Source organism: Haliotis rufescens, unplaced genomic scaffold (assembly GCF_023055435.1).
Source record: "Haliotis rufescens isolate VD_foot unplaced genomic scaffold, xgHalRufe1.0.p SCAF_9, whole genome shotgun sequence".
Lineage (NCBI taxonomy): Eukaryota > Metazoa > Mollusca > Gastropoda > Lepetellida > Haliotidae > Haliotis > Haliotis rufescens.
This window is the reverse complement of record NW_025964383.1, coordinates 33,708,230-33,718,637: the sequence shown is the minus strand read 5'-3', so window position 1 is coordinate 33,718,637 and position 10,408 is coordinate 33,708,230.

Below are 10,408 nucleotides of genomic sequence, written 5' to 3'. Positions count from 1 at the left end.
AGTATGGTTCACGGCGGTGGACACCAGAAAGGTATTTAAGACAATTAATCATAGGGCTTACCTCGTTAACTCGCCAATATCATAATCTGACTGAAATATTAATACCAAAGTCCTTTCATTTTAAGATTAGGTTTTGCACTTGGGCACACTTTGACGTGATATTGAACAGTTTTCTTTTTCCCTGGATTAAGTTTTACTTGCATTCATTCATTTGGTAATTTTCTCCAAATTGGCATTAATATTTTATGCAGTAGTATTTGGAACTGTCCATTTTGGGAATAGGGTTGACCCCACCGCAAGCACAGTAAACAGAAATTCCAAGGTGAATAATATGTACTATAGTTTGTTGGCTCGACATGCAAGACTCCATAATTTTAGCTATAAATTCATAGTAATATTAAATTAATTTTTTTAATAAAGAATTCATTGATGTATTTGACATGAGACGTAGCGACACTCATGTATTTTATAATAATGTACAATTTCAATGCCTTAAATCTGTTGCATTAAACAAATTCTTTGATTTGATGTTGTCATATTGTGACTCAATTTGTGTCTAGTCTTCCAAATGTTCTATTGCGAATACATATAGTGTCAGCGCTCATGATCGCCATATCTATGAATGGATGAAAATATCATCATTAATAAACTTACCTGAGCTCAATATGTGTTCTGAAGACAAATCGCTGTAAAGCATCTTGCACGGCTTCGTTCACGTTCACCCTCAAATGTACGAAAGGAAAATCTGCAACTGTGCGTGTTCAATGTTCGTTTGCATTTTTGTGACAGACGGTCGTTATTTTCATTAAGATTCCACAAATTCATAAATCACAACTGATGTAGCTGCCTTGGTTAACTGGAGTCAGGATATAACTAATTACAAACTCTGTTCTAATTATGCTAATCGAGGAAGTGCATTATACTGGATGACAAACTTAGTAATCCTTTCACACTAATCCTTGTTTACAATGAACGCATGTCAAATGACTAAATAAACATCCTTTTTTATTTTCTTAAGTAGAAGTATCACAATGGGCGGTGAACACAACTGTTTGTAGAATGATAGTTTCAGAAAGGAATACAAATACAAATATACGGAAAGGGGTTTAAAATGGTTTCTTTCTTTGCATCCACGCATTGTTGTTGTGGATGCGGTTATTTGCTGTCGGAATTGTTTTTGCAATTCAATTAGTTAATTACATGTCACATGACAACTGCATGTCACGGGGGCCTGGACATAAATCACGTGGTGCACTATTAGGCCTATAATAACCCCCAACCTTGATTCTGCATCAATTCAAAAACTCCTGAATCCTCATCGACTCCTGAACACTTAGATTTTGACGTTGTCATCTTGATCATCAGAACCATCAAAGGCGGCAAAATACAGTAAGCAACTTTTCTCCCACTTTTCAATTCAGATGTAGACAAGTACAACACGTTTAGTAATGATTTAAAAAATTGTACGAGTTTCTTAGTGTCAATAATTAGTAGAACAGACGTAAAACAGACATACGAATGGACACGTTATAGACAACAATCCTATATATTTTAGTAACAATGATTAGTTGGAGTGACCATTATATATTTGCAAAAAATAGATTTATAAAAGTTCAGCTTATTAAGTACAATGCACCCATCAAATAGAGCTGCATGTGTCAGGGACCCAATCTAGATAGCGCCAACATCTAGAACCGCTGCGCCGGAAGTAGGTAACGTTTCTAGCTCTTACGTCGAGTAAAATCAGAAATGATTCGCGTGATACATATATGATGTACATATATGTGAACAGCCTCTCGTTATTAATGCCCTTTAATTGTAGTCATCTTACTATTTGATCGTTTGTGCCACACAAAGCTATAAGTTCCGTAATAAAAATACGGAAAAATGAACAGATTAATCCCCATGGACATATATTCAAAAATGGTAGCATAACGAATGAAGTAATGTTTTAATTTCCGTTCCAATAATACTGTTTAGATGAAACACCGTTAGCAACTTGAATGGGAATAAACAGTGGTAGCTGTCACTAGCCAAAGGATCCTAGACTATACAAGAACAGTTTTAGCATCTCACACCGTCCCGACAGGCGCCAACCTCTCAAATATTGCACAACATATATTGATGGCGTAGTATGATATTAATATTACATTGTTTCTTGAATACTGTGCGAAGAATATTTTGTACGATGGCAAGATTCAAAACAAGTATCATTATCTTCTTTGCGAGGAATTTAGAAGTTGGAGTATTGAGAGGATAAGATCTGTGGATGAACAACATCACTTGCTTGATAATGGTGTTACAACATACACCTAAGCGTCGCTCCTAACTGTAATAAAGACGTTGTTCATCAATATATCTTATCTCTACTCAGTTTTCATTATCGCTAAAATTAGACAAAACTGTAAAAATGGTTTAACATGTGTGGTAGCACAGCTAGTCCCTGTAAAATTTTCATTTAAAAAAAAATAAATAAAAAATCACAGCGCACAGGGAAATTGAGCGAGGCTCAATTCGAACGGTATTCCCATGTTATGTTATGTTTTTCTGAAAATGTACATGAAGCGGATTGGTCAAGAAGTTTATATGAAGACCACTCCGGAATACAATGATTCAAAAATGCATACATGATATTGTAAATATATCTAGATTTTTAGACAGGATAATGCATAGATAATATTCCAACAGTCAGATTAACCAGATTAAACAGATTCCTCTACGCTGGGCAAACACTGGTCTATGTAGAATCATATCGTTATCTGGGACTACGGGTTGACGAGCATCTAGATATGTGAAACTGTGAAAGAGTTGTACAATTCTGCCAGCCATGCTTTGTCTTATTCTGTTGGGTGTATGTCTTATGATGTTTTTTATGAAACTGTATGAAAGTCTTGTTGAGCCGGTAATGATCTATGGCTCTGGTATATGAGGATAAAACGTTAATCTAATCCACAATAGAGCCCGTAATTATTTCTTGGTGTTAGTAACGGTACCTCCAGTATAGCCACTAATGGAGACATGGGTCTCTCCTCCCCGTTTGTTACATTACATGCTAATGTTTTTAGACTACCCCAAGATTTAATAACAGTACTTGTAACGCTTTGATGAAGAAAATGGTTACTATGTAAAAGTTCATGGAGTACTAAAGTTGTTAAAATTGCCTGTAATCTTAATATTTATGATGTTATGAATATTATGACTGCTCCAATGTCCCGAAAGAAGAAAATTGCCCATATTAACAACGTTCTCGTAAACAAAGATGAACTGAGCTGGAGAACAGAGCTTTGGAACGATAAACATAACGTTAAGGGCAATACATTAAGAACTTTCATGATCGTAACGTTGTTGCTCCTTATGTTTTAAATACAGGGACCACCGTCGCATTTTAGCTAGTTTTAGATCTGGATCGAAACAGGACGATTTACAACCCCCCAAACCTTTTAGAAAATAGAATTTGCCCGCACTGTTTTAAAATTGTTCATTAAAGTTTGTCGAAAATGAATTTCGCTTTATTAAATGTTATGTCCTTTATGATCTTAGAAGTATTTTACTTAGATAATGGTCATCTCTTTTGAAACACGTGACGCATTCATAAAATAACTTCCTCTGTAAGGTTCACACCCAATTGTCAGACATCCCATTTGGCAGGTGACCGAATCATCAGGCAGACCAGTCAAGTGTGACCAGTGTATTCGCCTGGTCTAAACTACTAATTACTGTGCTGCTCTCGACTGTGGGCAGAGTAAGCTATTCACCACTCGTTAAGTGATACAGATTAACCAGATTCATCTTCGCTGGGCAAACACTGGTCTATGTAGAATCATATCGTTATCTGGGACTACGGGTTGACGAGCATCTAGATATGTGAAACTGTGAAAGAGTTGTACAATTCTGCCAGCCATGCTTTGTCTTATTCTGTTGGGTGTATGTCTTATGATGTTTTTTATGAAACTGTATGAAAGTCTTGTTGAGCCGGTAATGTTCTATGGCTCTGGTATATGAGGATAAAACGTTAATCTAATCCAAAATAGAGCCGGTAAATTATTTCTTGGTGTTAGTAACGGTACCTCCATGTATAGCCACTAATGGAGACATGGGTCTCTCCTCCCCGTTTGTTACATTACATGCTAATGTTTTTAGACTACCCCAAGATTAATAACAGTACTTGTAACGCTTTGATGAAGAAAATGGTTGCTATGTAAAAGTTCATGGAGTACTAAAGTTGTTAAAATTGCCTGTAATCTTAATATTTATGATGTTATGAATATTATGACTGCTCCAATGTCCCGAAAGAAGAAAATTGCCCATATTAAAAACGTTCTCGTAAACAAAGATGAACTGAGCTGGAGAACAGAGCTTTGGAACGATAAACATAACGTTAAGGGCAATACATTAAGAACTTTCATGATCGTAACGTTGTTGCTCCTTATGTTTTAAATACAGGGACCACCGTCGCATTTTAGCTAGTTTTAGATCTGGATCGAAACAGGACGATTTACAACCCCCCAATTAGTAAATAGAATCTGCGCGCACTGTTTTAAAATTGTTCATAAAAGTTTGTCGAAAATGAATATCACTTTATTAAATGTTATGTCCTTTATGATCTTAGAAGTATTTTACTTAGATAATGGTCATCTCTTTTGAAACACGTGACGCATTCATAAAATAACTTCCTCTGTAAGGTTCACACCCAATTGTCAGACATCCCATTTGGCAGGTGACCGAATCATCAGACAGACCAGTCAAGTGTGACTAGTGTATTCGCCTGGTCTAAACTACTAATTACTGTGCTGCTTTCGACTGGGCAGAGTAAGCTATTCAAACTCGTTAAGTGATACAGATTAACCAGATTCCTCTACGCTGGGCAAACACTGGTCTATGTAGAATCATATCGTTATCTGGGACTACGGGTTGACGAGCATCTAGATATGTGAAACTGTGAAAGAGTTGTACAATTCTGCCAGCCATGCTTTGTCTTATTCTGTTGGGTGTATGTCTTATGATGTTTTTTATGAAACTGTATGAAAGTCTTGTTGAGCCAGTAATGATCTATGGCTCTGGTATATGAGGATAAAACGTTAATCTAATCCACAATAGAGCCGGTAAATTATTTCTTTGTGTTAGTAACGGTACCTCCATGTATAGCCACTAATGGAGACATGGGTCTCTCCTCCCCGTTTGTTACATTACATGCTAATGTTTTTAGACTACCCCAAGATTTAATAACAGTACTTGTAACGCTTTGATGAAGAAAATGGTTACTATGTAAAAGTTCATGGAGTACTAAAGTTGTTAAAATTGCCTGTAATCTTAATATTTATGATGTTATGAATATTATGACTGCTCCAATGTCCCGAAAGAAGAAAATTGCCCATATTAAGAACGTTCTCGTAAACAAAGATGAACTGAGCTGGAGAACAGAGCTTTGGAACGATAAACATCAATGTTTAAAACTACTTTCAACTACTTGTTGCTGGCGTACGCATTTTATATTGATCAAACTGTTATTAAGATCTGTAAAACATAACGAAATACAAATTATTTCATAACATCATATAGTTGTCATAATGAAAATAGTATTAAAGCATTATTGTCACATGCAATAATTATACTGTTCGGTATCATTAGTAAACTTTGCAACCACATATTATGTGAAACATTCTAAAAGAGGTGAGGAAATTGAATGAAGCAGTGGTAAAATCTAACCATATATACAAAATTGTATATTTTGGAAATACCAACTATACAAAATTGTATATTTTGGAAATATCAAATATACAAAATTGTATATTTTGTATATATGGGTATTTTTTCTTGTGTATCCCGTACAGTGTTTTCAAACCAACCATCAAAGGTAATACTTGGGACACCAAAGTAGGAATCAATAAACTTCACTTATGTAAACCAACAATCGGTCATACCTACTTGGGTTGTCAGTCAAGACATGGTCTGGTCGTTTTGCGACGATATCGTATTGGCCACCGTCGAATATCTGCTTCAAACGGATGAAGACGAACTTCCGAAGTATATTCCTTGTGATGAAAGGTTCACCATCAAGTCTATTAGCCTGAATGTGTGGACTTTGCAATCACAAGGAGGTCACATTACCAAACCGTAAATCTGAATCATTTTCATATATGTTAAATATGTATGTGAAGGTTCTACCCAGGGAGTTCAAGTACCGTAAAATTATTGTCCCCCTGTGTGACACGTAATTCCTATCATTATCAATGTAACTATGATCAACCAGTGTTTTAAGCCAACTTTTGTTTTAATTTAGATAGTATTGGCCACAACCACCACTAGCTAAAGTGGTGACGTAAATCCTGCTCGGGTATCATGCAGGAAGCTGAGGCACCGTACATCCCCATAGTCCCCAGCGAGGTGGCCTATGTTTGGTAAGTAGTGTGTTTTTAACCCGTGTTTTAAACAAGTGTAGATAATATTGTTATGCCCAAATTGTTTTTAAATATAACTTTGTATTCGTGATTCAGTTGAATACACAGACAGACAGACAGACAGACAGACACATACATACATACATGTTCTCGTCTATATATGGCTGAAATAATGGCTATGCAACGTTAGATTTTAACTCAGTCACTCATGTACCCAGTCCGCACGAAGGTAAAAAAAACAGAAATATTATTTAAAACATATGCTATGTTTATGTGCCTGTGCACCCATTGAGCCAGATGGTGCATTTGATGGTCTTTGTGCATGCATAGCAGCGAAGTAACAGCAATATTCTTACGTTTAATAAACATCCTCACTTTAAGGATTCTTATATTAAGTCTAATTGTTCATCTTTAAACACACACACAAACACAAACACATACACACATATATATATATGCATACATGAAGCTGGAATATTGCTGAGTCAGGCGTAAGACAACAAACAAACAAAAGCATACATGAATAATAAGTCAAGTACGAGGGTTAATCGATACGTTATTTCATTCATGGATGAGAATCAGACATACATCATCTTGGCTACCGGAGAACGATAACGTCCGCCTGCCGAAGGACGTTTAGATCCGACTGCCGGAGGACATTACGAGATCCCTCCTGCATGTTCGCCTGGCGCAGAACGTTCTGCCCGAAAAGGTGCAAATCCGCCTAGCCCACGTACCCGACGTCTTCTTGGCGCTGACCGTAGCGTAACTATTCTTGTGTCCTTTTCTCCCATTGCTTCTTGAAACTCATTGATTACTGTGTGTTATAATCAATGAAAATATTAAAAGGACTTTTAATATTTGCAGATTCCTTTACATCGACAAACTATGAAGCAACGGATGAAGTATTCAATTGGCTGGCTGTATTTACAGAACAGTTCACGTATAGGCGAAAGTCAAGGGCGGAATCAATTTTTATTCCAAAGTATTCCAAAGATGCAATGTAATTGCATGTAATTATCTTAGATTATCTAAAGAATAGCAAAGTGCTGCCGGTATGATGTTGATAATTAAAAGGTTTCTCAAGCAGAAACATGCCATTATAGCGAATCATTTCAACAAAATGCCTAGTTGTGTAATGTTTTTAACCACAATGTACGCGTAGAAAATTTGTCCCTGTACAATCCTACAATGGACGAGATGGAGGCGATACTAGGCGTAGGAAGGGAAACTAGAAATTGCTGTATCAGTGAGAGATTTAATTACTTAACATTTGATATTGCACTGGTTATTTCACACCCATAAAGCAATGAGAATATAATATATATCCCTCAACACTGAGATTAAACGTCTTGTATATCAGAGATAAAATATTAATGAAATAATGAAATTAAATAGATACAAGAAGCCAGCTCTGTAATTAGCCCCGACAGAGATCAAGGCAATAAGTCTCAAGCACTAGGCAGATAGGTTCCCTGGTCACGGTTCATGGCTGGCTGGTATCTCCTGATGTCAATGGCTTCTTGTAGTTTTCTTTGTCGCCAGTTGCTGTTGTTGTTGGTAGACAGGCCTGTGGTAGCTTCCCACACGATGTTATGGTTTTGGTTCTTCTTGATATTTTCGGAAATAGCATATTTCAGGTCGAATTTGTTAACAGACGTCCGATGTTCTTTGAGTCTGGTGTTGAGGGGTCTAAGGGCTAATCCAATGTACTTGGGGACTTATTGCTTTGTCGGGTCTAATTGTCCGAGCTGGCTTCAATTTGCCCTTTACTGTGCCCATTCTTTCACCTATCAGTGCTAATTTCCCCGGCCTCCCGTTTGCCTAGTGCCTCTTGCTTATCTATTATAACTTAAGTACTGGCTTCAATACCTTCAGCGGTAATTAATGTAAAGTGTTGACATCCATTGTCTGTTGCTAATCACCTTTCAGCGCCAATCATCTGTTGCCTTCCCTTGTTAGTTTTTATCCTTTGTTATTTTCCACCTTTTGTTATCTTCTTAATTTTCTTGTCCTTGCATATATGCACTCTGCCTCATGACATTCATTCACCTGATGTGAGTAAGCATATACTCCGAAACATTGTGTTCCTCATAATAAAGAAGTTGACATCCATATATTTTCTTCCTTAAGATTACTACGGATAAAATTATTAAAAAATGGAGTGGCCGATGCCTCCTAAAGCTAGGTAATTGCGTCAGTTTGTCATTCAGTTATCCTGATGAGGGTATTAAGCGATGAAGGGTTAGACAGATGATTGAGAATACTAGCAGAGGAATGACTAGGCAGGTTATTGGGAACACTGGCAGTGGACGGGTCAGAGAGATGTTTGGGAATACCAGTAGAGGAATGACTAGGCAGATGATTGGGTTGGCGTGAATGATGTTCGCGTCATTTTCTCTCTTGCTTACCAGCACGTCCCGACATGGCAGCTCTCTCTTGTCCTTTGACACAGTCTGCCGCCAACAGGGTTACTGAAATGGAACAGAATCAAGCCTACAAGCAATGCTACATTTGATTGTTCAATCTAACGGGCTGTGTAATAGACACCATAGTCGTCCACAGCCTATCACATCCCCAACACATAATAGTACGTGTCCAAGTGTTTATCTGTACACATTAAGTAAACCGGAATTCCAAATTTCGATCACTGGATAGAGACTGGTGGTTATACATTCAGCTAGATATAAAAAAAATGTAACCATTACATTACGGCTCTACGAGTTTATTTCTAAATACATTCAACTGATGCAATAGGAGATTAAACTATATAATGTGTTCTGATATAGGTGTTGTTCATTTGAGGTATGATAAGCAACATATATAGAATTACGCCCAACAGAATTCACATTTTACATCTCTGGTCAAGTTGTACATATGGCGTTTATACCATGATGTTGAAAAGATTGTTCTTCCCGTTACACTGCCTGGCGCTCGGCAATATGACGATATAGCAACGATGGGACACCTTGGAGTCAGTATTACATATACGAGCATGTCTGAGTTGGGTATGCTGTTCAGCTGCGGTATGTTTTTAGTTTAGTTTCTGCAACGAGTTTATGCCGTCTTATAGAGCATGCCTCCATATATATCGTCCAAAGATGAACTACAGATCTTTTGCAGCCGTTGTGATCATGATCAATAGCATGCTCTAAAAACTGTAGATATGACAATGTGAAATATAAATTTACAGAATGTTAAATCACGCGCCTCACTCAGATGTTCTGTTAGAACTCTGTTACTTTTATTTTTGATTATGACATGTTCAAGTGTGTTGCAAAGTCAAACAGATCAACGTTCATACATATACATTGTACATTGATACCCATATACTAGGCACTACACTCTACAAGTATATGCAAAAAGTATATGTACTTACCCAGAACTATCATAAGAAACAGCTTCATGACCGTTAACGAGATGTTGCAAACCAAATCTACAGTAAGGGTGGAAGTGTTTTTCTTGGTCACAACCGTACACCTAAATATCATTTCCACTCAGAGTGAATATTTTCATTGGTTGCAGCTGGAATGCATTCAGATAAGATATATTTTATTGCACTTACTATATTTTTTTACTATAATGAAAAACTGATTCAGGTTTCATCATAAACAAGATCATTATCATATCAGATGAGTAAACTTTATATGACAATGAGGGGAAAATAATTGGCTCGTAATTCGCCACACGGGTCCAATGTCTGAAGCCTGTTTCTGGTTCGCTGACAAGTCGACATAAACCTTAGTTGCTGTCTCTTACATGATCATAATTAACACGAAAACGCCCAATAGGACAAATGTGAATGTCGAACAACATCATATACTTACATTTCTAAAATACATGGTAATAAATCATATACCCATCCAAAAAGACATAATATGTGAAGATATAATGTTACCTTATAGAATTAAGAACATGGTTCCATACCCAACATGTGACCATACTGGTGATATCAAGAGAATATTGCGAACGGTGGTATTAACTCATCTGCAACACAATTACCTGATATG